General features: G+C 43.4%; 5 non-coding genes across 5 annotated transcripts; 3 read left to right on the forward strand and 2 right to left on the reverse strand.

Moving 5' to 3' along the window:
* The first annotated feature begins 1,565 nt into the window (after positions 1-1,565).
* Positions 1,566-1,638, forward strand: TRNAT-UGU (transfer RNA threonine (anticodon UGU)). The gene has a single exon. It is a non-coding gene; the product is annotated as a tRNA-Thr (tRNA).
* A 5,262-nt stretch (positions 1,639-6,900) lies between these two features.
* Positions 6,901-6,983, reverse strand: TRNAL-CAG (transfer RNA leucine (anticodon CAG)). The gene has a single exon. It is a non-coding gene; the product is annotated as a tRNA-Leu (tRNA).
* Positions 6,984-12,646: 5,663 nt separating this feature from the next.
* On the forward strand, positions 12,647-12,719 carry TRNAT-UGU (transfer RNA threonine (anticodon UGU)). Its single transcript has one exon. It is a non-coding gene; the product is annotated as a tRNA-Thr (tRNA).
* A 5,261-nt stretch (positions 12,720-17,980) lies between these two features.
* Positions 17,981-18,063, reverse strand: TRNAL-CAG (transfer RNA leucine (anticodon CAG)). The gene has a single exon. It is a non-coding gene; the product is annotated as a tRNA-Leu (tRNA).
* Positions 18,064-23,727: 5,664 nt separating this feature from the next.
* On the forward strand, positions 23,728-23,800 carry TRNAT-UGU (transfer RNA threonine (anticodon UGU)). The gene has a single exon. It is a non-coding gene; the product is annotated as a tRNA-Thr (tRNA).
* Positions 23,801-24,891: the final 1,091 nt, after the last annotated feature.

The raw sequence follows: 24,891 nt of genomic DNA on the forward strand, positions 1-24,891 counted from the left end.
TGTGATTGTGATTGTGTGGGGAAAAAAACCTTTCTGTTGAATTGACACTTAAAACTATAAATTCAGCACATTTTGCAGAATTCTTTCTGAATGACATTATTTTCTGCTAAGAACTGTTGCTTTTTTATTTGATGAAAATCTTAGTGTGTACAACTATTTTGTTTAATGAATGCTGTAATTCAGGTTGTCAAAAACATTGTATGAACTAAGAATACAATTGTCTGTAAAAGAGATTTACAAAGTGTTTTTTCTGTTTCTTGAAATTCTGATTTAAATGAAGTAATACTCTCCTGATCAATATTGAATAATTAAGAAAAGATTTTTTCTCATGTAGAGTGACCAGGTACATGCCCCATAGGTTTCTTGAGGCATACATTTCATTGGTAACCCAATAAAAGGGACACGCAGTTTCTCGTTCGTCAGTCAAGACCTCCAGACTCCTGCCTGCAGCGTGTTATTCTGCTCTGCGCCAGCGCGGCCTTCCCGGCAGAGTGCCTGCCTGTGCAAAGCCCTTCATGATGGCAGAGCCCCTGTGAGGGAACTCTGTCCCCACTCCCTGTGTTCCAGGCAGAGCCCCTGCATGTCAACTCTGTCTCCCCTGCAGGATGATGCTGTGTGAGCACAGCCCATGCAGCACCACTGAATCTGAATGGATCCAGATCATTGTGCATGCGCTGGGTGCCCCCAGGCCACGATGCAGTCGTGTGACCATGACTGCCATGTAAGTCTGTGTGGCCACGGAGAACAGGGTGATCCCTGCAGCGGGAACTGTGTGTGCGTATGCTGGGTGCCCCCTTCAGCCCTTGGGTTGGCCTGTGTACCTGTGAGCCAGCCCACACCTGTCTCTGTGAATGCATATAATGGGTGCCCCCAGCGATGGTCCGACTAGCCTGCATGACCGCAGGTCCAGCCGCAACAATGGGGACAAAGGTTTCACGAGCCTGCCGTGTTGGCTGCCCGTCGTCCTACCACCACTGATGCAGCTGTGCACACATGTAAGAAAGAAGAAGAGATTCTAACTGCCCACTGAACAGATACACTATGCGGTCTGGTGAATGGTACTTCGTTATTAGCAATACTGCCATTGCATCATTTCAGTGTCAGGCTGTCTATGTGTCATTACTGTCCTATTTTGCAGACTCTGCTTTTAATTCAAAACCCTTTAACAGCCCGGCGTTGCACATTTTCACTCCCTTCCTCATATTTTTAAATACCACTTCCCTTTCCCTTTTTTCCAAGTTTTAGTATAAAGGCTGTTCAGTCAGAAATGGTTGCAAGTAGAAAGTTGTAATACATAAATGAGTGTACATTTCTCCTGGCCAGCACAGATCTGAATGCTATAACTACTGAATGATTTACAGAACACCATAAAGTCAGCAAAGGGTGTGACTGAGTGCCAAAGCCCGTTTCCTCCCTTCTCTTTCTTGTCTTTGGTTTGGCTGACACACATAGTATGTTGCTCTTTTGAAGCAACTCTCGCATTCTTAAAGAAACAGTAAGACATGTACTGTGAGGTAAAACATTCATGTTGTCAGGTTTTTTTTGTATGGAGGACTCCAATGTCTGGCTCCATAGCTCAGGGGTTAGAGCACTGGTCTTGTAAACCAGGGGTCGCGAGTTCAAATCTCGCTGGGGCCTGTTGTAATTTTGTCTTTTTTTCAGGTGGCGGTTGATATTTTAAACAGTATAGAACACTCAAAGAGTATCCTAATTGCACACATGGAAACATTCCAGTAATACAAAAACAGCATGATAATTGGGGTGTGCTTTTCGAAGCGCATTGAACTCTTCCATGTATGCAATAGCGATGGAACACCCAGAAATGGTGAGCCACTGATAGTCCATTACGTTACTGCAATGCAATAAATACTACTATTGTATGAAAAATTGAACAGCAGAAGAGAATATCATATTGCCGATAATTCATGAAGTCCATAAATAAATAAAGCGTGAAACACATTTCAGACACGTTTTATTATAACGAACAAAACAACTTGAAAATGAAATAATTATGTAACTTGCAGCAAAGTTCATTATCAAACACAAACGGAAAAATACCAGTGAAGTTCAAGAACACAACCTTGGTGAATGACCAGAATGGAAGATTTCGCACTCTACCAAACTTGCCAATATTTTTTATATACAGGCAACATTTTATAATGTTTAAACCACATTTATTGTCACAGCAAGACGAACTTTAATAGACTATACAACATTTTGAAAAAAGGGACAGTGGAGCCCCATTACTATGGGTGGAGGGGTGCGGATACCTCGCCTGAGTGGCCGGCAGCACAGTCCACCCACGTGCTTTGTTTGCACAGCATTTACTTTCATAATGTGGCATGTCATGTTTTACTTGGCATCAAGGGTAAAGCAAGCATGATACGTGTTATCATGTGGCTAGTCTGGCCTATGGTGTCAGTGAGCATTTACTTTCTTTTTGTGGCATGGCATTTGTTACTTTCTACTTGGTATCAGGAGTAAAGCAAAAATGAGTGTCATTACATGGCTAAACTGGCTTACATAGGTGGCTCCAGTTTGACCAATATATTCTGTGTGTGTCATGGCATATGTATACATTGCAACAAAGGTAAAAGCAAACATGAGTGTGGTTAGGTGGTACACTGGCCTGTCTTGATATAGCCAGTCTGGATAGACTTTCCTTCCGTGACATATAATTGTTTACTTGTAGGCAGACCTTATATGGTAATATTGGCATATATTGGTGCAGGCTACGTGGACATGCACAGCCATCATGAACATTATATACCGGCATATTTTATGGGGCAAAGGCATTATGAAAATGTGTGGGAAAATGGTCCTGTGCACTGTTGATTACTTGCATCTATTGGGTTTATTCATGTGATACCAAACAAAACTAATTGCAAACTGTGTGACTTTTTATCCAGTTTTTCACGAATGGATAGCAAGACACAGCAGGTAATCAGGAATAAGATGCAGAAAACAGAATCAAAATCCTACCTTCCTTCACCAAATAAGAGTGGAAAACAGATTTTAAACCCCTTGTAATGTTATGAAATGACACTAGGAAATGGACAAATAAATAATTAATGTGCGGTTAAAACTTTACGGTAAATACAATTTCTCACCAAAGCAACAATGCATAGCTACTAACAATCCCCAGCAATGGATTACTAAGAGCATACAATTGAAAACTGAGTGGAAAGTTTAAAACATGTTGCTGCAAAATGACACGTGTAAAAGTTGCATTTTCTTTCAAATTCCGTGTAAATTCACCCAAACGGTATGTAATAAAAACGGGTGAAATACTCTGATTTGGAGTGCGGTTTTTGGGCTGGGGGATAGATATATATCACAGGTACAACATACTAATCAGAGAATAAATCAACCAGGCCCAGATGGGGCCTGACTGCAGAGGCTAACAAAGGAGACAGGAAACCCTACAAACCTTTCATATGCACTGTGTCAACCGAAAGCTAGCTCCAGCCCTCAGTATCGACTGACAGTGAAATGTCATGGCTGGGATTGCGTGTTTACAGTACTCATCCCCACAGGGTGACCCCATTAAGAAGATACAAGAATGTGGTTTGCTGGAGCCAGAAAGTCTGGTCTCGCCGCATCTTCAAGGGAGAGCTTCATTAACCAGATAGACGCTTTGATCCAAAACAGACAGAGATGATGGGTGGGACTTTGTAGTACATGTTTCTACCCCTTTACCTTTTCTGTTGCAAAGCACTCTGGTTATGACCTCACGCATACATGTGAGGACCCAGGATTAGATCATTAAGGCAGACGTACCCTATACCAATCCATGTGGTCCATTTGGCTTTAAAAGAGGGCTGAGCCCCTCTTTTGGCAGATCATCTGACAGCTTCACCAGAAGAAGAAAGAAGAACTCATCATTGGAGCCTAGTTGAAGGGGGATTATACAATTACTGCGTCCCCTAAAATATTGACCTTTTTTTAAAATGTCGACCCCCCTTTAAACCCCATATATATGTGTGTGGGGAGATGGGTATAGTATTTAATACATGTAGGGGGTGCTGCAGGGGCTTCCCCCTGCAAATATATTGGGTGAAAAGTGGGTCAACATAAAAATAAAAGTCAACATATTTGGGGGTCCCAGTAATTTGGGCACAGTAATCAGATAGATCTGCTGAAGGTACAGTCTGCCTTACATCTTCCGCAAGTGAAGGATGGCCCGGACTTCCAAGAGGGAAGCAAGATCCCTCCCCTAAACATCTCCCAGGGAACAGTGGGAGATACTGAATCCAGAGGACCCTCCAGCAGCTACAGAACTAGTACCCAGCCAGCACACAGCGTGCCCTGCTAGGTTCTGCAGCAACCTTCCTAGGTGGGAAATGACAGAGATTCTCTGAACTCTAAACCAAGGACAAGGCATATGCCTGAAATACAATCCTCAGCTTTGGGCTGTCTGCCTTAAAGGACGACACATGCCCAGTGAAGAAGCTAGGAGAAGTGCATTGACAAGCATCTACTGAAGTCTGCCTTAAAGGAAAATTTCGAGCCTGTCGAGTCCCTCGAGCGGCAACCGACTGCAATGCTGCAGTCCCTCAAACCCTTCTGAGACGCCTCGACCAGTGCTTCAGAACCACCATCCAGATAATGATTCCTGATCCCGAGCTGCCGTGTAGGCCAGCCTGCAGCCATCCGTCCAGATGCACTCATTGAACTGCCTGCCCCCTGATAACCACAGCTGTCTCCCGTCTTCAACTCTGTCACAGAAGCTGCAAAGCACCCTAAAACTGCCTCGACCCAGTCGAGCACCAAGAACATCTACAAGCACAAGGGACATTGTGGTTCTGTCCCCCTGGTCCTTCTCCAAAGGCCTCTAGAGACATTTTAAGACCCATTGCTTCCTTTGTGCTCAAGCCAAGTGTCCTTGAACTGTTGCGATTATTTACTATACCGACCACCCTCCTATCAATATCCAGAGTGAATCCCTTTCCTTCTTTGAAACTCTCTGTCCTCTGCATTCCTTTACAGGGTGAGTTGTATTTCATAATGTTGCTAGAACTGTCTTTTGTTAATAATAATAAAGTAGATATTTTTTTACACCTTGACTGGACAGTCCCTTTTATCATTGGGTAATAATTGTATTTTTGCTGTGTTGCAACTAATCAATGACCCAAATGCTTTCGGAGATAAGCCTGCCATTCTGTCCACGTTACCAAAACTGGACAAGGAGGTTTATAATTTGCTTATTCTTCCAATCTGTTCGGATCCCTTCTCGTGTACTAGAGGTGTGGGGCTGATTGATGGTTTAGAAAGTGATATTCATACCAGGACTACTGGTGCACCAGAAGTTGGTTTGCCACATAGTGGTTGCTGCATTGTTACAAGGCTTTGAGGACACGTGTGCTTGGCGCACCCTTCTGTGCCACCTGTGCACATGAGTCCTCATGGGCATAATCCCTAGGCTATGCCCCCCCTAGCTGCTTGGCTTGTTGTCCCACTTGAGCCTCTTCTCACAGCCCTACACCATGCAGAAGACCTCAAGATCCTCTCATGTGGGTGGTCTTCCCTCATGGCAGGATAAAATAGTACCACTATTAAGCATTCTGTGTAATGTGTTATGGTGTGTTTCAGGTCACCACTCCGCAGGCAACTCCAGGCTTTCCCTCTCCTCTATGGCTAGAAGAGGCACATATACTACCGCCACCTCTTCTTATGTATGCCTCTCATCCTCTCAATCAAGTAGGTATACCTTCTGCTGTGGTACTTTCGCAGGCTGATCAACCCCCCTTAAGTCTTCTCCAGGCAGTCATCCCCCCTCATTTGCAGCAGTATCCTCACCCTGCTTTGTGAACTTCCTCCATTCCAAACACCTCCTCCAGGGTTCTAGCTGCAGCAGTCCCCTCCTACCACATGATGGGCATGTCTACCTGCCCCTCCAATGTATCTCTGGGGTTGTCCATTTGAGGACCTCCCTCCCCTGCCTCTGTCCTCTTCTACTTCTAAGACCTCACCAGTGCCTTCACCTCCTCCAAATACTTGGAGGATTGTCAGTGATCAATGGCCCGGGTGCACAGATCAGCACCCTCAAAAGCACAATGTTCCACCCTTGATTGTGAAAAAGGGTTAACTTGTGTGGGGGTGGGCAGCATCCAGGAATATCGTAGACCTTAAGCAATCAGTGTAAGAAGAAGGTGTGAGGGGCGTACAAAAGCCATGTGTAGGTGGCTTAGTTTCAGTGGTAGAAGTGCATCCAAAAAAGTAGTGGAACAGTGACCCTGGCGGGGAAAAGAGTAGGCAGGAAAGGAGTAACATACAACACATTTTTCATTACTGGTTGACAGCCAATCAAGTTGAAACATACTTCAGTTTAGCCTTTACTGCTATTGGATTGTAAAATAGAGAAATGTGATTTAACTTCACAAAGAACAGTTCCGGAATGATTAAAATGATTACAAAAGTAGTAGAACTGTTAACAGTACAAAATGAAAGTAGTGGTAGCCGCTCCCGACCTTTTCTCCTCACTTTAACCACTGCTTAGTTTGTATGCTTATTGTGTTTTTAAAGATAGCATTTGAACGTGTTAGTGTGGATATCTAAAGGGAGAGTGAATATGAAAGTGTGCAATTGTAAATGGAGGGCCTGCTTATGTTGAGACTAACACAGAAAATATGCCACAGGGATAGAAAGACAATAATGTTTCAAAATTCACATGACTTGTGGCATGAGACATTTAGAGTGAAGCTGCAACTATTCCCAACCTGATTCAAAATGACAGAAAGTAAATATTATTCACTCTCCTAAAGAAGTTCATTTACAATCTATTTCACGAGGCATTAGAAAACAACTATTCTAGGAAGAGCCGACAACAATGTTGCACATAATTGTGTTTCTGGATGCAGACACTATTAAGACTATATAGTTATTTACTAAAATAATTCATGTCAGAAGTGGGATTCGAACCCACGCCTCCAGAGGAGACTGCGACCTGAACGCAGCGCCTTAGACCGCTCGGCCATCCTGAGGAACTGACGAGCACATGACAAGGTCTGCAGTTATCACCATGTACTAATGTCAAGACACTCCTTTGCAATTCTTTTAATTACTGGTGAAATGACTGATAATCTTGGGATTTGGAATCATAATAACTGACAAATTAACACATATTTGCACAGTATCATTTGCCTCGCATGGTTATAATGGTGATCCACGCAGATGAGTTTGCACACGTCTTTTTATGTTATTTTCCATTCTTTGCATCTCTCACCACTTCATTGCACATACACATAGGTGTAATGTACAGAAGCAAAGAATAGGATCCAGTTTCTCTAATGAGTAACTTTCTATTGCATAACAAGAAAAGGTAGCGACAACCAATCAGTAGGAGCCTGTTGAACGCAGAGTGATCTTAATAGTTGCCCTAATATATTTTTTGAGGATTGTCTGTATTCGTATTACTCAAGGAATCGTATTACTTGCCAGGTGTCTCAGGACACAGCCCCTTCATTGTCTGAAGGGCATTGATAAGGGATGGGGGAGACTGGTGAGGTATGTGGGAATCTGATCAGCACTGTGGTGTGCTCCCCTTTAAGAAATGACAAGTCCCTGCTTAATGCTTGTGCGGTACCACGTGTCCGTGCAGCATGTGATTAACCCAATATATGTTCATAGCTTAGAGTTGATTCTGTTCATATTCACTAGATGATCTACCCTTAATTAGGACATGGTGCTCCATAGTGAGCATCATTTCGGATATATGTCAGTAGAATATGAATTTTTACTTACCATGATACAAAGCAGGAAGAGCTTGCCCGTGAACGTAATAAGAGAATTGGCGTTCATTATGTGATCTTCCCAAACTGAGAACCTGTATTGAATCTCAGCAGTAATATATCTCAGCAGTAGACTTTCACACTTATCTTTAACAGGAGGCGCAGCTATAACAATAACAGACGGCACATAAATCCCTTGATGGCGTGTCTCATCACAGACACGTCATCACGTGATCACTTTGTGATCACTTGAGGCGGCACAACGGTACAGGGACTGTGTCCTTCATTACACATCGAGCCCTTTTGTATGAGTAATAGTGGCAATAATATTACATATACCAAACGTGGTGTTTTTTAGGTAGATATACCACGTTGGGGCAGAGAAATTGGGGCGATAGTCCTTCAAGAAACGTACGTTTCCTGATCACGTGATCCGAGTTACGATCATGTGACACATTGAAATATCGAATACAAACGCACCGCGGGACGGGAGGCTGTGTTTGCAGCTGATTCGCCGTTCCCGAGTTGCTTTTTGGAAAGTCTCGAGCTGTGGGTAAGTTTTCCTTGAGGCATTTATTTTAGCCATTGGTTTTAGTGAGCGCTGGGTGCAGGGAGGCAGTATTGAGTGCAGGTTTTGATAATTTGGTCATGTGATTATTCCTTCTTCATAGAGTGGGTGCAACATTTTGCTAGGCCATTGGGACAGGACCATTGAGGATGGTTACAATACCAGACTACCAGCAATTATCAACCAGTGGCAAGAATCAGAAGTGACACGAGAGTCAGTGATGGCTATATAGACCCTGGATACTTCCAAGGTCAGTGAAATTCACTCTTAGGGTGTCTCAAAATTTGTTCATGATATATTGGTGTTCACTATGCTACATAGACAAACCTAGTACAAATCTTTGTTTTCTTTGAAATTTGTTTTACGAAATAGTGAAAATAATACAAATCACATCAGCACATGAAGAAGGGGTCAAGATAACCCCGAAACGCGTAGTGAATTAACAACATGTGATTGTGATTGTGTGGGGAAAAAAACCTTTCTGTTGAATTGACACTTAAAACTATAAATTCAGCACATTTTGCAGAATTCTTTCTGAATTACATTATTTTCTGCTAAGAACTGTTGCTTTTTTATTTGATGAAAATCTTAGTGTGTACAACTATTTTGTTTAATGAATGCTGTAATTCAGGTTGTCAAAAACATTGTATGAACTAAGAATACAATTGTCTGTAAAAGAGATTTACAAAGTGTTTTTTCTGTTTCTTGAAATTTTGATTTAAATGAAGTAATACTTTCCTGATCAATATTGAATAATTAAGAAAAGATTTTTTCTCATGTAGAGTGACCAGGTACATGCCCCATAGGTTTCTTGAGGCATACATTTCATTGGTAACCCAATAAAAGGGACACGCAGTTTCTCGTTCGTCAGTCAAGACCTCCAGACTCCTGCCTGCAGCGTGTTATTCTGCTCTGCGCCAGCGCGGCCTTCCCGGCAGAGTGCCTGCCTGTGCAAAGCCCTTCATGATGGCAGAGCCCCTGTGAGGGAACTCTGTCCCCACTCCCTGTGTTCCAGGCAGAGCCCCTGCATGTCAACTCTGTCTCCCCTGCAGGATGATGCTGTGTGAGCACAGCCCATGCAGCACCACTGAATCTGAATGGATCCAGGTCCTTGTGCATGCGCTGGGTGCCCCCAGGCCACGATGCAGTCGTGTGACCATGACTGCCATGTAAGTCTGTGTGGCCACGGAGAACAGGGTGATCCCTGCAGCGGGAACTGTGTGTGCGTATGCTGGGTGCCCCCTTCAGCCCTTGGGTTGGCCTGTGTACCTGTGAGCCAGCCCACACCTGTCTCTGTGAATGCATATAATGGGTGCCCCCAGCGATGGTCCGACTAGCCTGCATGACCGCAGGTCCAGCCGCAACAATGGGGACAAAGGTTTCACGAGCCTGCCGTGTTGGCTGCCCGTCGTCCTACCACCACTGATGCAGCTTTCATCTGGCGGTCATCGGCGCCGCCCTCAATCCGACTGTGGGAGACCCCCTTGTTGGTAGGTCATGGAGAGTCAGTGCCCCTATGATGCATGCCCAGGATGCCAAGTCGGTGAGCTACGGAAACGCTGTGATAAAAGTTGGAAACAGTTGAGGTGGCACAGGGCTGCTGCTTCACTGCAGCATCTGTGCAGCCTGCCTGGGGGAGAAGGAGGCTCGCTCTGTGATCGGAGCATCAAAAATAAGAAAATATGGAAGGCGAGTGCCTGGTCCGGCTCCCGACCTGCAATCGGCCGTTTTAGCCTGTGGTTGGCCATTCAAGCCCTCTGAGTTAACCCAGTCTAACCAGCGGTGGAACAGAAAATGCTCCATGTTCAGAGCTTGAAAAAGAATGGGATACAAAAAAAGGAGACAGGATGTCGTGCGGCGGTCTGCACACCCCCAACAAGGTTCCCGGACCTAGTGGTGGTGAACTGTCAGTGTTCTGTGGGCAGAGATGCGGCAGTTTTGTGCTGTGCCTCCCCGCCCCGAATGAAAGTAAAGGCCATTGCTGCTGCCGCACACAATCTGTTTGTCTCCCGCACCATTTTGCATGATCGTTTTTCAATTTTCGGCCATTTTTACAAAAAGCATAATCCTTAGGAACATGCAATTTACTCCGCACATTCCTAATTTTACCCTCTGCCAGTTTGCCAACTCTCAAATTCAGAACATGTTCAGAGCAGCCAAGTACACATTTTAGCCGTTCATTACAATCCCCTAAGTTGCAGGTGGATGAATTTTATTTCAACAAATTCGCCTGGAAATTATCTGAACAATGACATGAACATGAAGGCAGTACAATTTATGGTTGCTTAGAAAAATGGCTAAATGATAATAGTACTTTTAAATTAAAGCAAATCTTCCTGTTATGCAAATTGTAGCTCTCTGGTCTCCAGGCCATTTGCCACTCTGGGCCAGCCTGTGACCAGAGTTTTTTTTTGTATTAATCCCTTTGTTGTTTGAAGTATAGACTGCAGATCGTAAATACCTGGGATGCACCGGCCAACACAGAGATCCCCACTGCTGTCCTCTTATCTGTAGGGGACCACCATTTCAATCAAGAAAGCTTCTATTTTCCTGTATTTTGTTCAAGGTTCGGCCTTGATTGCAGTCCCTGCGTTCACACCTCCCCCCTAAATTCAGGTCATGCACTGGCTAGGTCACCTGCCTGCACGGAAATGAGCTTTCAGAGACTCCCAGTCCGGGGGAAGTTTTGTTTTCAACACCCTTAGTGGCCACTTTATTGCAGTTGTAAACAGCTGGGATGGAAGTCAGGCTTTCGGTGGGGGAGTCCTTTGTGACAGTTGCCCCACAACGCCTACAGGAACTTTTCATGGAAACAAAGTGGGCTTTTCTTTTGAAATGTTTGCCGGTATTTTGCATGTGAAGCATAATATACATTACATCTTGTCAACACAAACTATGTCTTTTCCCTATGTTAGCCGGGGCATATTTTTATCATGTCTTGCTTTAAGCTGCAAAGACACATGCGAAGCCATTTTGGTGACAATGTTTGAAACTCCTGTTTTTCATGTGAACGGGACCTTTGAATTTCTCCTGCCACTTGTGAATTAGAATGGTGCTTTTCTTTTTGTAATGACTGGTAGGACTTTTTCACATGGCCCTTCCTTGTGTTACTTGCTGAAACCCCAAAGTCTGCCATGATAGGCCAATTTTCGGTGTGAAGGTTTTTCTATAAAGACGGCCAGGTCATTTTTTCAGTGGCCCCTTCAGTTCGGTTGGTTTGGAGCCTTTGATTACACCCCACAGGGCAACTGCTCTGAGTTCAAAGAGATCCATTTGCTTTTTTAGCGAGACAATCATAATTATGGTAGCACATGCACAAGTAATTCAAAGCGCTATCTCTTAGCAGGTTATTACCCATTTTGCTAACTCTGAATTTACTGGCATTGGAAGGATGAAGAGATCAGTCTGTCCACTATACTCAGATGCCTGTAGTAAGGGCGTATCTATCTCATCCACGTAGTCCATGTTAATCTTTTTTCAGGATTATAAATTGAAACTGGTGCGATTCTTCAAATGGTCCCATGCCACTCTTTAAAGCAGATGTGTTTGTCATGGAGATTTGAGGTTGTAAATCACAACTGGGAAGAGAGATTGCTACATGGTATGTTCTGTAACTATGCTTTGCACTGTGCCAAATCACTACTGTGGTAATTTTAAAGTGCAAAAAACTTTTCTGAGACATATTATGACCCTTCCTGGGAAAGCCAATCTTATTCTGCTGGAAAGAAAAGAACGGTGAAGTGAGATGAAGGAGAAGCTGGAAAGTATTGTGCACACATGTAAGAAAGAAGAAGAGATTCTAACTGCCCACTGAACAGATACACTATGCGGTCTGGTGAATGGTACTTCGTTATTAGCAATACTGCCATTGCATCATTTCAGTGTCAGGCTGTCTATGTGTCATTACTGTCCTATTTTGCAGACTCTGCTTTTAATTCAAAACCCTTTAACAGCCCGGCGTTGCACATTTTCACTCCCTTCCTCACATTTTTAAATACCACTTCCCTTTCCCTTTTTTCCAAGTTTTAGTATAAAGGCTGTTCAGTCAGAAATGGTTGCAAGTAGAAAGTTGTAATACATAAATGAGTGTACATTTCTCCTGGCCAGCACAGATCTGAATGCTATAACTACTGAATGATTTACAGAACACCATAAAGTCAGCAAAGGGTGTGACTGAGTGCCAAAGCCCGTTTCCTCCCTTCTCTTTCTTGTCTTTGGTTTGGCTGACACACATAGTATGTTGCTCTTTTGAAGCAACTCTCGCATTCTTAAAGAAACAGTAAGACATGTACTGTGAGGTAAACATTCATGTTGTCAGGTTTTTTTTGTATGGAGGACTCCAATGTCTGGCTCCATAGCTCAGGGGTTAGAGCACTGGTCTTGTAAACCAGGGGTCGCGAGTTCAAATCTCGCTGGGGCCTGTTGTAATTTTGTCTTTTTTTCAGGTGGCGGTTGATATTTTAAACAGTATAGAACACTCAAAGAGTATCCTAATTGCACACATGGAAACATTCCAGTAATACAAAAACAGCATGATAATTGGGGTGTGCTTTTCGAAGCGCATTGAACTCTTCCATGTATGCAATAGCGATGGAACACCCAGAAATGGTGAGCCACTGATAGTCCATTACGTTACTGCAATGCAATAAATACTACTATTGTATGAAAAATTGAACAGCAGAAGAGAATATCATATTGCCGATAATTCATGAAGTCCATAAATAAATAAAGCGTGAAACACATTTCAGACACGTTTTATTATAACGAACAAAACAACTTGAAAATGAAATAATTATGTAACTTGCAGCAAAGTTCATTATCAAACACAAACGGAAAAATACCAGTGAAGTTCAAGAACACAACCTTGGTGAATGACCAGAATGGAAGATTTCGCACTCTACCAAACTTGCCAATATTTTTTATATACAGGCAACATTTTATAATGTTTAAACCACATTTATTGTCACAGCAAGACGAACTTTAATAGACTATACAACATTTTGAAAAAAGGGACAGTGGAGCCCCATTACTATGGGTGGAGGGGTGCGGATACCTCGCCTGAGTGGCCGGCAGCACAGTCCACCCACGTGCTTTGTTTGCACAGCATTTACTTTCATAATGTGGCATGTCATGTTTTACTTGGCATCAAGGGTAAAGCAAGCATGATACGTGTTATCATGTGGCTAGTCTGGCCTATGGTGTCAGTGAGCATTTACTTTCTTTTTGTGGCATGGCATTTGTTACTTTCTACTTGGTATCAGGGGTAAAGCAAAAATGAGTGTCATTACATGGCTAAACTGGCTTACATAGGTGGCTCCAGTTTGACCAATATATTCTGTGTGTGTCATGGCATATGTATACATTGCAACAAAGGTAAAAGCAAACATGAGTGTGGTTAGGTGGTACACTGGCCTGTCTTGATATAGCCAGTCTGGATAGACTTTCCTTCCGTGACATATAATTGTTTACTTGTAGGCAGACCTTATATGGTAATATTGGCATATATTGGTGCAGGCTACGTGGACATGCACAGCCATCATGAACATTATATACCGGCATATTTTATGGGGCAAAGGCATTATGAAAATGTGTGGGAAAATGGTCCTGTGCACTGTTGATTACTTGCATCTATTGGGTTTATTCATGTGATACCAAACAAAACTAATTGCAAACTGTGTGACTTTTTATCCAGTTTTTCACGAATGGATAGCAAGACACAGCAGGTAATCAGGAATAAGATGCAGAAAACAGAATCAAAATCCTACCTTCCTTCACCAAATAAGAGTGGAAAACAGATTTTAAACCCCTTGTAATGTTATGAAATGACACTAGGAAATGGACAAATAAATAATTAATGTGCGGTTAAAACTTTACGGTAAATACAATTTCTCACCAAAGCAACAATGCATAGCTACTAACAATCCCCAGCAATGGATTACTAAGAGCATACAATTGAAAACTGAGTGGAAAGTTTAAAACATGTTGCTGCAAAATGACACGTGTAAAAGTTGCATTTTCTTTCAAATTCCGTGTAAATTCACCCAAACGGTATGTAATAAAAACGGGTGAAATACTCTGATTTGGAGTGCGGTTTTTGGGCTGGGGGATAGATATATATCACAGGTACAACATACTAATCAGAGAATAAATCAACCAGGCCCAGATGGGGCCTGACTGCAGAGGCTAACAAAGGAGACAGGAAACCCTACAAACCTTTCATATGCACTGTGTCAACCGAAAGCTAGCTCCAGCCCTCAGTATCGACTGACAGTGAAATGTCATGGCTGGGATTGCGTGTTTACAGTACTCATCCCCACAGGGTGACCCCATTAAGAAGATACAAGAATGTGGTTTGCTGGAGCCAGAAAGTCTGGTCTCGCTGCATCTTCAAGGGAGAGCTTCATTAACCAGATGGACGCTTTGATCCAAAACAGACAGAGATGATGGGTGGGACTTTGTAGTACATGTTTCTACCCCTTTACCTTTTCTGTTGCAAAGCACTCTGGTTATGACCTCACGCATACATGTGAGGACCCAGGATTAGATCATTAAGGCAGACGTACCCTATACCAATCCATGTGGTCCATTTGGCTTTAAAAGAGGGCTGAGCCCCTCTTTTGGCAGATCATCTGACAGCTTCACCAGAAGAAGAAAGAAGAACTCATCATTGGAGCCTAGTTGAAGGGGGATTATACAATTACTGCGTCCCCTAAAATATTGACCTTTTTTTAAAATGTCGACCCCCCTTTAAACCCCATATATATGTGTGTGGGGAGATGGGTATAGTATTTAATACATGTAGGGGGTGCTGCAGGGGCTTCCCCCTGCAAATATATTGGGTGAAAAGTGGGTCAACATAAAAATAAAAGTCAACATATTTGGGGGTCCCAGTAATTTGGGCACAGTAATCAGATAGATCTGCTGAAGGTACAGTCTGCCTTACATCTTCCGCAAGTGAAGGATGGCCCGGACTTCCAAGAGGGAAGCAAGATCCCTCCCCTAAACATCTCCCAGGGAACAGTGGGAGATACTGAATCCAGAGGACCCTCCAGCAGCTACAGAACTAGTACCCAGCCAGCACACAGCGTGCCCTGCTAGGTTCTGCAGCAACCTTCCTAGGTGGGAAATGACAGAGATTCTCTGAACTCTAAACCAAGGACAAGGCATATGCCTGAAATACAATCCTCAGCTTTGGGCTGTCTGCCTTAAAGGACGACACATGCCCAGTGAAGAAGCTAGGAGAAGTGCATTGACAAGCATCTACTGAAGTCTGCCTTAAAGGAAAATTTCGAGCCTGTCGAGTCCCTCGAGCGGCAACCGACTGCAATGCTGCAGTCCCTTAAACCCTTCTGAGACGCCTCGACCAGTGCTTCAGAACCACCATCCAGATAATGATTCCTGATCCCGAGCTGCCGTGTAGGCCAGCCTGCAGCCATCCGTCCAGATGCACTCATTGAACTGCCTGCCCCCTGATAACCACAGCTGTCTCCCGTCTTCAACTCTGTCACAGAAGCTGCAAAGCACCCTAAAACTGCCTCGACCCAGTCGAGCACCAAGAACATCTACAAGCACAAGGGACATTGTGGTTCTGTCCCCCTGGTCCTTCTCCAAAGGCCTCTAGAGACATTTTAAGACCCATTGCTTCCTTTGTGCTCAAGCCAAGTGTCCTTGAACTGTTGCGATTATTTACTATACCGACCACCCTCCTATCAATATCCAGAGTGAATCCCTTTCCTTCTTTGAAACTCTCTGTCCTCTGCATTCCTTTACAGGGTGAGTTGTATTTCATAATGTTGCTAGAACTGTCTTTTGTTAATAATAATAAAGTAGATATTTTTATACACCTTGACTGGACAGTCCCTTTTATCATTGGGTAATAATTGTATTTTTGCTGTGTTGCAACTAATCAATGACCCAAATGCTTTCGGAGATAAGCCTGCCATTCTGTCCACGTTACCAAAACTGGACAAGGAGGTTTATAATTTGCTTATTCTTCCAATCTGTTCGGATCCCTTCTCGTGTACTAGAGGTGTGGGGCTGATTGATGGTTTAGAAAGTGATATTCATACCAGGACTACTGGTGCACCAGAAGTTGGTTTGCCACATAGTGGTTGCTGCATTGTTACAAGGCTTTGAGGACACGTGTGCTTGGCGCACCCTTCTGTGCCACCTGTGCACATGAGTCCTCATGGGCATAATCCCTAGGCTATGCCCCCCCTAGCTGCTTGGCTTGTTGTCCCACTTGAGCCTCTTCTCACAGCCCTACACCATGCAGAAGACCTCAAGATCCTCTCATGTGGGTGGTCTTCCCTCATGGCAGGATAAAATAGTACCACTATTAAGCATTCTGTGTAATGTGTTATGGTGTGTTTCAGGTCACCACTCCGCAGGCAACTCCAGGCTTTCCCTCTCCTCTATGGCTAGAAGAGGCACATATACTACCGCCACCTCTTCTTATGTATGCCTCTCATCCTCTCAATCAAGTAGGTATACCTTCTGCTGTGGTACTTTCGCAGGCTGATCAACCCCCCTTAAGTCTTCTCCAGGCAGTCATCCCCCTCATTTGCAGCAGTATCCTCACCCTGCTTTGTGAACTTCCTCCATTCCAAACACCTCCTCCAGGGTTCTAGCTGCAGCAGTCCCCTCCTACCACATGATGGGCATGTCTACCTGCCCCTCCAATGTATCTCTGGGGTTGTCCATTTGAGGACCTCCCTCCCCTGCCTCTGTCCTCTTCTACTTCTAAGACCTCACCAGTGCCTTCACCTCCTCCAAATACTTGGAGGATTGTCAGTGATCAATGGCCCGGGTGCACAGATCAGCACCCTCAAAAGCACAATGTTCCACCCTTGATTGTGAAAAAGGGTTAACTTGTGTGGGGGTGGGCAGCATCCAGGAATATCGTAGACCTTAAGCAATCAGTGTAAGAAGAAGGTGTGAGGGGCGTACAAAAGCCATGTGTAGGTGGCTTAGTTTCAGTGGTAGAAGTGCATCCAAAAAAGTAGTGGAACAGTGACCCTGGCGGGGAAAAGAGTAGGCAGGAAAGGAGTAACATACAACACATTTTTCATTACTGGTTGACAGCCAATCAAGTTGAAACATACTTCAGTTTAGCCTTTACTGCTATTGGATTGTAAAATAGAGAAATGTGATTTAACTTCACAAAGAACAGTTCCGGAATGATTAAAATGATTACAAAAGTAGTAGAACTGTTAACAGTACAAAATGAAAGTAGTGGTAGCCGCTCCCGACCTTTTCTCCTCACTTTAACCACTGCTTAGTTTGTATGCTTATTGTGTTTTTAAAGATAGCATTTGAACGTGTTAGTGTGGATATCTAAAGGGAGAGTGAATATGAAAGTGTGCAATTGTAAATGGAGGGCCTGCTTATGTTGAGACTAACACAGAAAATATGCCACAGGGATAGAAAGACAATAATGTTTCAAAATTCACATGACTTGTGGCATGAGACATTTAGAGTGAAGCTGCAACTATTCCCAACCTGATTCAAAATGACAGAAAGTAAATATTATTCACTCTCCTAAAGAAGTTCATTTACAATCTATTTCACGAGGCATTAGAAAACAACTATTCTAGGAAGAGCCGACAACAATGTTGCACATAATTGTGTTTCTGGATGCAGACACTATTAAGACTATATAGTTATTTACTAAAATAATTCATGTCAGAAGTGGGATTCGAACCCACGCCTCCAGAGGAGACTGCGACCTGAACGCAGCGCCTTAGACCGCTCGGCCATCCTGAGGAACTGACGAGCACATGACAAGGTCTGCAGTTATCACCATGTACTAATGTCAAGACACTCCTTTGCAATTCTTTTAATTACTGGTGAAATGACTGATAATCTTGGGATTTGGAATCATAATAACTGACAAATTAACACATATTTGCACAGTATCATTTGCCTCGCATGGTTATAATGGTGATCCACGCAGATGAGTTTGCACACGTCTTTTTATGTTATTTTCCATTCTTTGCATCTCTCACCACTTCATTGCACATACACATAGGTGTAATGTACAGAAGCAAAGAATAGGATCCAGTTTCTCTAATGAGTAACTTTCTATTGCATAACAAGAAAAGGTAGCGACAACCAATCAGTAGGAGCCTGTTGAACGCAGAGTGATCTTAATAGTTGCCCTAATATATTTTTTGAGGATTGTCTGTATTCGTATTACTCAAGGAATCGTATTACTTGCCAGGTGTCTCAGGACACAGCCCCTTCATTGTCTGAAGGGCATTGATAAGGGATGGGGGAGACTGGTGAGGTATGTGGGAATCTGATCAGCACTGTGGTGTGCTCCCCTTTAAGAAATGACAAGTCCCTGCTTAATGCTTGTGCGGTATCACGTGTCCGTGCAGCATGTGATTAACCCAATATATGTTCATAGCTTAGAGTTGATTCTGTTCATATTCACTAGATGATCTACCCTTAATTAGGACATGGTGCTCCATAGTGAGCATCATATCGGATATATGTCAGTAGAATATGAATTTTTACTTACCATGATACAAAGCAGGAAGAGCTTGCCCGTGAACGTAATAAGAGAATTGGCGTTCATTATGTGATCTTCCCAAACTGAGAACCTGTATTGAATCTCAGCAGTAATATATCTCAGCAGTAGACTTTCACACTTATCTTTAACAGGAGGCGCAGCTATAACAATAACAGACGGCACATAAATCCCTTGATGGCGTGTCTCATCACAGACACGTCATCACGTGATCACTTTGTGATCACTTGAGGCGGCACAACGGTACAGGGACTGTGTCCTTCATTACACATCGAGCCCTTTTGTATGAGTAATAGTGGCAATAATATTACATATACCAAACGTGGTGTTTTTTAGGTAGATATACCACGTTGGGGCAGAGAAATTGGGGCGATAGTCCTTCAAGAAACGTACGTTTCCTGATCACGTGATCCGAGTTACGATCATGTGACACATTGAAATATCGAATACAAACGCACCGCGGGACGGGAGGCTGTGTTTGCAGCTGATTCGCCGTTCCCGAGTTGCTTTTTGGAAAGTCTCGAGCTGTGGGTAAGTTTTCCTTGAGGCATTTATTTTAGCCATTGGTTTTAGTGAGCGCTGGGTGCAGGGAGGCAGTATTGAGTGCAGGTTTTGATAATTTGGTCATGTGATTATTCCTTCTTCATAGAGTGGGTGCAACATTTTGCTAGGCCATTGGGACAGGACCATTGAGGATGGTTATAATACCAGACTACCAGCAATTATCAACCAGTGGCAAGAATCAGAAGTGACACGAGAGTCAGTGATGGCTATATAGACCCTGGATACTTCCAAGGTCAGTGAAATTCACTCTTAGGGTGTCTCAAAATTTGTTCATGATATATTGGTGTTCACTATGCTACATAGACAAACCTAGTACAAATCTTTGTTTTCTTTGAAATTTGTTTTACGAAATAGTGAAAATAATACAAATCACATCAGCACATGAAGAAGGGGTCAAGATAACCCCGAAACGCGTAGTGAATTAACAACATGTGATTGTGATTGTGTGGGGAAAAAAACCTTTCTGTTGAATTGACACTTAAAACTATAAATTCAGCACATTTTGCAGAATTCTTTCTGAATTACATTATTTTCTGCTAAGAACTGTTGCTTTTTTATTTGATGAAAATCTTAGTGTGTACAACTATTTTGTTTAATGAATGCTGTAATTCAGGTTGTCAAAAACATTGTATGAACTAAGAATACAATTGTCTGTAAAAGAGATTTACAAAGTGTTTTTTCTGTTTCTTGAAATTTTGATTTAAATGAAGTAATACTTTCCTGATCAATATTGAATAATTAAGAAAAGATTTTTTCTCATGTAGAGTGACCAGGTACATGCCCCATAGGTTTCTTGAGGCATACATTTCATTGGTAACCCAATAAAAGGGACACGCAGTTTCTCGTTCGTCAGTCAAGACCTCCAGACTCCTGCCTGCAGCGTGTTATTCTGCTCTGCGCCAGCGCGGCCTTCCCGGCAGAGTGCCTGCCTGTGCAAAGCCCTTCATGATGGCAGAGCCCCTGTGAGGGAACTCTGTCCCCACTCCCTGTGTTCCAGGCAGAGCCCCTGCATGTCAACTCTGTCTCCCCTGCAGGATGATGCTGTGTGAGCACAGCCCATGCAGCACCACTGAATCTGAATGGATCCAGGTCCTTGTGCATGCGCTGGGTGCCCCCAGGCCACGATGCAGTCGTGTGACCATGACTGCCATGTAAGTCTGTGTGGCCACGGAGAACAGGGTGATCCCTGCAGCGGGAACTGTGTGTGCGTATGCTGGGTGCCCCCTTCAGCCCTTGGGTTGGCCTGTGTACCTGTGAGCCAGCCCACACCTGTCTCTGTGAATGCATATAATGGGTGCCCCCAGCGATGGTCCGACTAGCCTGCATGACCGCAGGTCCAGCCGCAACAATGGGGACAAAGGTTTCACGAGCCTGCCGTGTTGGCTGCCCGTCGTCCTACCACCACTGATGCAGCTTTCATCTGGCGGTCATCGGCGCCGCCCTCAATCCGACTGTGGGAGACCCCCTTGTTGGTAGGTCATGGAGAGTCAGTGCCCCTATGATGCATGCCCAGGATGCCAAGTCGGTGAGCTACGGAAACGCTGTGATAAAAGTTGGAAACAGTTGAGGTGGCACAGGGCTGCTGCTTCACTGCAGCATCTGTGCAGCCTGCCTGGGGGAGAAGGAGGCTCGCTCTGTGATCGGAGTATCAAAAATAAGAAAATATGGAAGGCGAGTGCCTGGTCCGGCTCCCGACCTGCAATCGGCCGTTTTAGCCTGTGGTTGGCCATTCAAGCCCTCTGAGTTAACCCAGTCTAACCAGCGGTGGAACAGAAAATGCTCCATGTTCAGAGCTTGAAAAAGAATGGGATACAAAAAAAGGAGACAGGATGTCGTGCGGCGGTCTGCACACCCCCAACAAGGTTCCCGGACCTAGTGGTGGTGAACTGTCAGTGTTCTGTGGGCAGAGATGCGGCAGTTTTGTGCTGTGCCTCCCCGCCCCGAATGAAAGTAAAGGCCATTGCTGCTGCCGCACACAATCTGTTTGTCTCCCGCACCATTTTGCATGATCGTTTTTCAATTTTCGGCCATTTTTACAAAAAGCATAATCCTTAGGAACATGCAATTTACTCCGCACATTCCTAATTTTACCCTCTGCCAGTTTGCCAACTCTCAAATTCAGAACATGTTCAGAGCAGCCAAGTACACATTTTAGCCGTTCATTACAATCCCCTAAGTTGCAGGTGGATGAATTTTATTTCAACAAATTCGCCTGGAAATTATCTGAACAATGACATGAACATGAAGGCAGTACAATTTATGGTTGCTTAGAAAAATGGCTAAATGATAATAGTACTTTTAAATTAAAGCAAATCTTCCTGTTATGCAAATTGTAGCTCTCTGGTCTCCAGGCCATTTGCCACTCTGGGCCAGCCTGTGACCAGAGTTTTTTTTTGTATTAATCCCTTTGTTGTTTGAAGTATAGACTGCAGATCGTAAATACCTGGGATGCACCGGCCAACACAGAGATCCCCACTGCTGTCCTCTTATCTGTAGGGGACCACCATTTCAATCAAGAAAGCTTCTATTTTCCTGTATTTTGTTCAAGGTTCGGCCTTGATTGCAGTCCCTGCGTTCACACCTCCCCCCTAAATTCAGGTCATGCACTGGCTAGGTCACCTGCCTGCACGGAAATGAGCTTTCAGAGACTCCCAGTCCGGGGGAAGTTTTGTTTTCAACACCCTTAGTGGCCACTTTATTGCAGTTGTAAACAGCTGGGATGGAAGTCAGGCTTTCGGTGGGGGAGTCCTTTGTGACAGTTGCCCCACAACGCCTACAGGAACTTTTCATGGAAACAAAGTGGGCTTTTCTTTTGAAATGTTTGCCGGTATTTTGCATGTGAAGCATAATATACATTACATCTTGTCAACACAAACTATGTCTTTTCCCTATGTTAGCCGGGGCATATTTTTATCATGTCTTGCTTTAAGCTGCAAAGACACATGCGAAGCCATTTTGGTGACAATGTTTGAAACTCCTGTTTTTCATGTGAACGGGACCTTTGAATTTCTCCTGCCACTTGTGAATTAGAATGGTGCTTTTCTTTTTGTAATGACTGGTAGGACTTTTTCACATGGCCCTTCCTTGTGTTACTTGCTGAAACCCCAAAGTCTGCCATGATAGGCCAATTTTCGGTGTGAAGGTTTTTCTATAAAGACGGCCAGGTCATTTTTTCAGTGGCCCCTTCAGTTCGGTTGGTTTGGAGCCTTTGATTACACCCCACAGGGCAACTGCTCTGAGTTCAAAGAGATCCATTTGCTTTTTTAGCGAGACAATCATAATTATGGTAGCACATGCACAAGTAATTCAAAGCGCTATCTCTTAGCAGGTTATTACCCATCTTGCTAACTCTGAATTTACTGGCATTGGAAGGATGAAGAGATCAGTCTGTCCACTATACTCAGATGCCTGTAGTAAGGGCGTATCTATCTCATCCACGTAGTCCATGTTAATCTTTTTTCAGGATTATAAATTGAAACTGGTGCGATTCTTCAAATGGTCCCATGCCACTCTTTAAAGCAGATGTGTTTGTCATGGAGATTTGAGGTTGTAAATCACAACTGGGAAGAGAGATTGCTACATGGTATGTTCTGTAACTATGCTTTGCACTGTGCCAAATCACTACTGTGGTAATTTTAAAGTGCAAAAAACTTTTCTGAGACATATTATGACCCTTCCTGGGAAAGCCAATCTTATTCTGCTGGAAAGAAAAGAACGGTGAAGTGAGATGAAGGAGAAGCTGGAAAGTATTGTGCACACATGTAAGAAAGAAGAAGAGATTCTAACTGCCCACTGAACAGATACACTATGCGGTCTGGTGAATGGTACTTCGTTATTAGCAATACTGCCATTGCATCATTTCAGTGTCAGGCTGTCTATGTGTCATTACTGTCCTATTTTGCAGACTCTGCTTTTAATTCAAAACCCTTTAACAGCCCGGCGTTGCACATTTTCACTCCCTTCCTCACATTTTTAAATACCACTTCCCTTTCCCTTTTTTCCAAGTTTTAGTATAAAGGCTGTTCAGTCAGAAATGGTTGCAAGTAGAAAGTTGTAATACATAAATGAGTGTACATTTCTCCTGGCCAGCACAGATCTGAATGCTATAACTACTGAATGATTTACAGAACACCATAAAGTCAGCAAAGGGTGTGACTGAGTGCCAAAGCCCGTTTCCTCCCTTCTCTTTCTTGTCTTTGGTTTGGCTGACACACATAGTATGTTGCTCTTTTGAAGCAACTCTCGCATTCTTAAAGAAACAGTAAGACATGTACTGTGAGGTAAAACATTCATGTTGTCAGGTTTTTTTTGTATGGAGGACTCCAATGGCTGGCTCCATAGCTCAGGGGTTAGAGCACTGGTCTTGTAAACCAGGGGTCGCGAGTTCAAATCTCGCTGGGGCCTGTTGTAATTTTGTCTTTTTTTCAGGTGGCGGTTGATATTTTAAACAGTATAGAACACTCAAAGAGTATCCTAATTGCACACATGGAAACATTCCAGTAATACAAAAACAGCATGATAATTGGGGTGTGCTTTTCGAAGCGCATTGAACTCTTCCATGTATGCAATAGCGATGGAACACCCAGAAATGGTGAGCCACTGATAGTCCATTACGTTACTGCAATGCAATAAATACTACTATTGTATGAAAAATTGAACAGCAGAAGAGAATATCATATTGCCGATAATTCATGAAGTCCATAAATAAATAAAGCGTGAAACACATTTCAGACACGTTTTATTATAACGAACAAAACAACTTGAAAATGAAATAATTATGTAACTTGCAGCAAAGTTCATTATCAAACACAAACGGAAAAATACCAGTGAAGTTCAAGAACACAACCTTGGTGAATGACAGGAATGGAAGATTTCGCACTCTACCAAACTTGCCAATATTTTTTATATACAGGCAACATTTTATAATGTTTAAACCACATTTATTGTCACAGCAAGACGAACTTTAATAGACTATACAACATTTTGAAAAAAGGGACAGTGGAGCCCCATTACTATGGGTGGAAGGGTGCGGATACCTCGCCTGAGTGGCCGGCAGCACAGTCCACCCACGTGCTTTGTTTGCACAGCATTTACTTTCATAATGTGGCATGTCATGTTTTACTTGGCATCAAGGGTAAAGCAAGCATGATACGTGTTATCATGTGGCTAGTCTGGCCTATGGTGTCAGTGAGCATTTACTTTCTTTTTGTGGCATGACATTTGTTACTTTCTACTTGGTATCAGGGGTAAAGCAAAAATGAGTGTCATTACATGGCTAAACTGGCTTACATAGGTGGCTCCAGTTTGACCAATATATTCTGTGTGTGTCATGGCATATGTATACATTGCAACAAAGGTAAAAGCAAACATGAGTGTGGTTAGGTGGTACACTGGCCTGTCTTGATATAGCCAGTCTGGATAGACTTTCCTTCCGTGACATATAATTGTTTACTTGTAGGCAGACCTTATATGGTAATATTGGCATATATTGGTGC

This window comes from Ambystoma mexicanum (genome assembly GCF_040938575.1).
Source record: "Ambystoma mexicanum isolate Mex_15411 chromosome 12 unlocalized genomic scaffold, UKY_AmexF1_1 Mex_chr12_unloc.1, whole genome shotgun sequence".
NCBI classification, from domain to species: Eukaryota; Metazoa; Chordata; class Amphibia; order Caudata; family Ambystomatidae; genus Ambystoma; species Ambystoma mexicanum.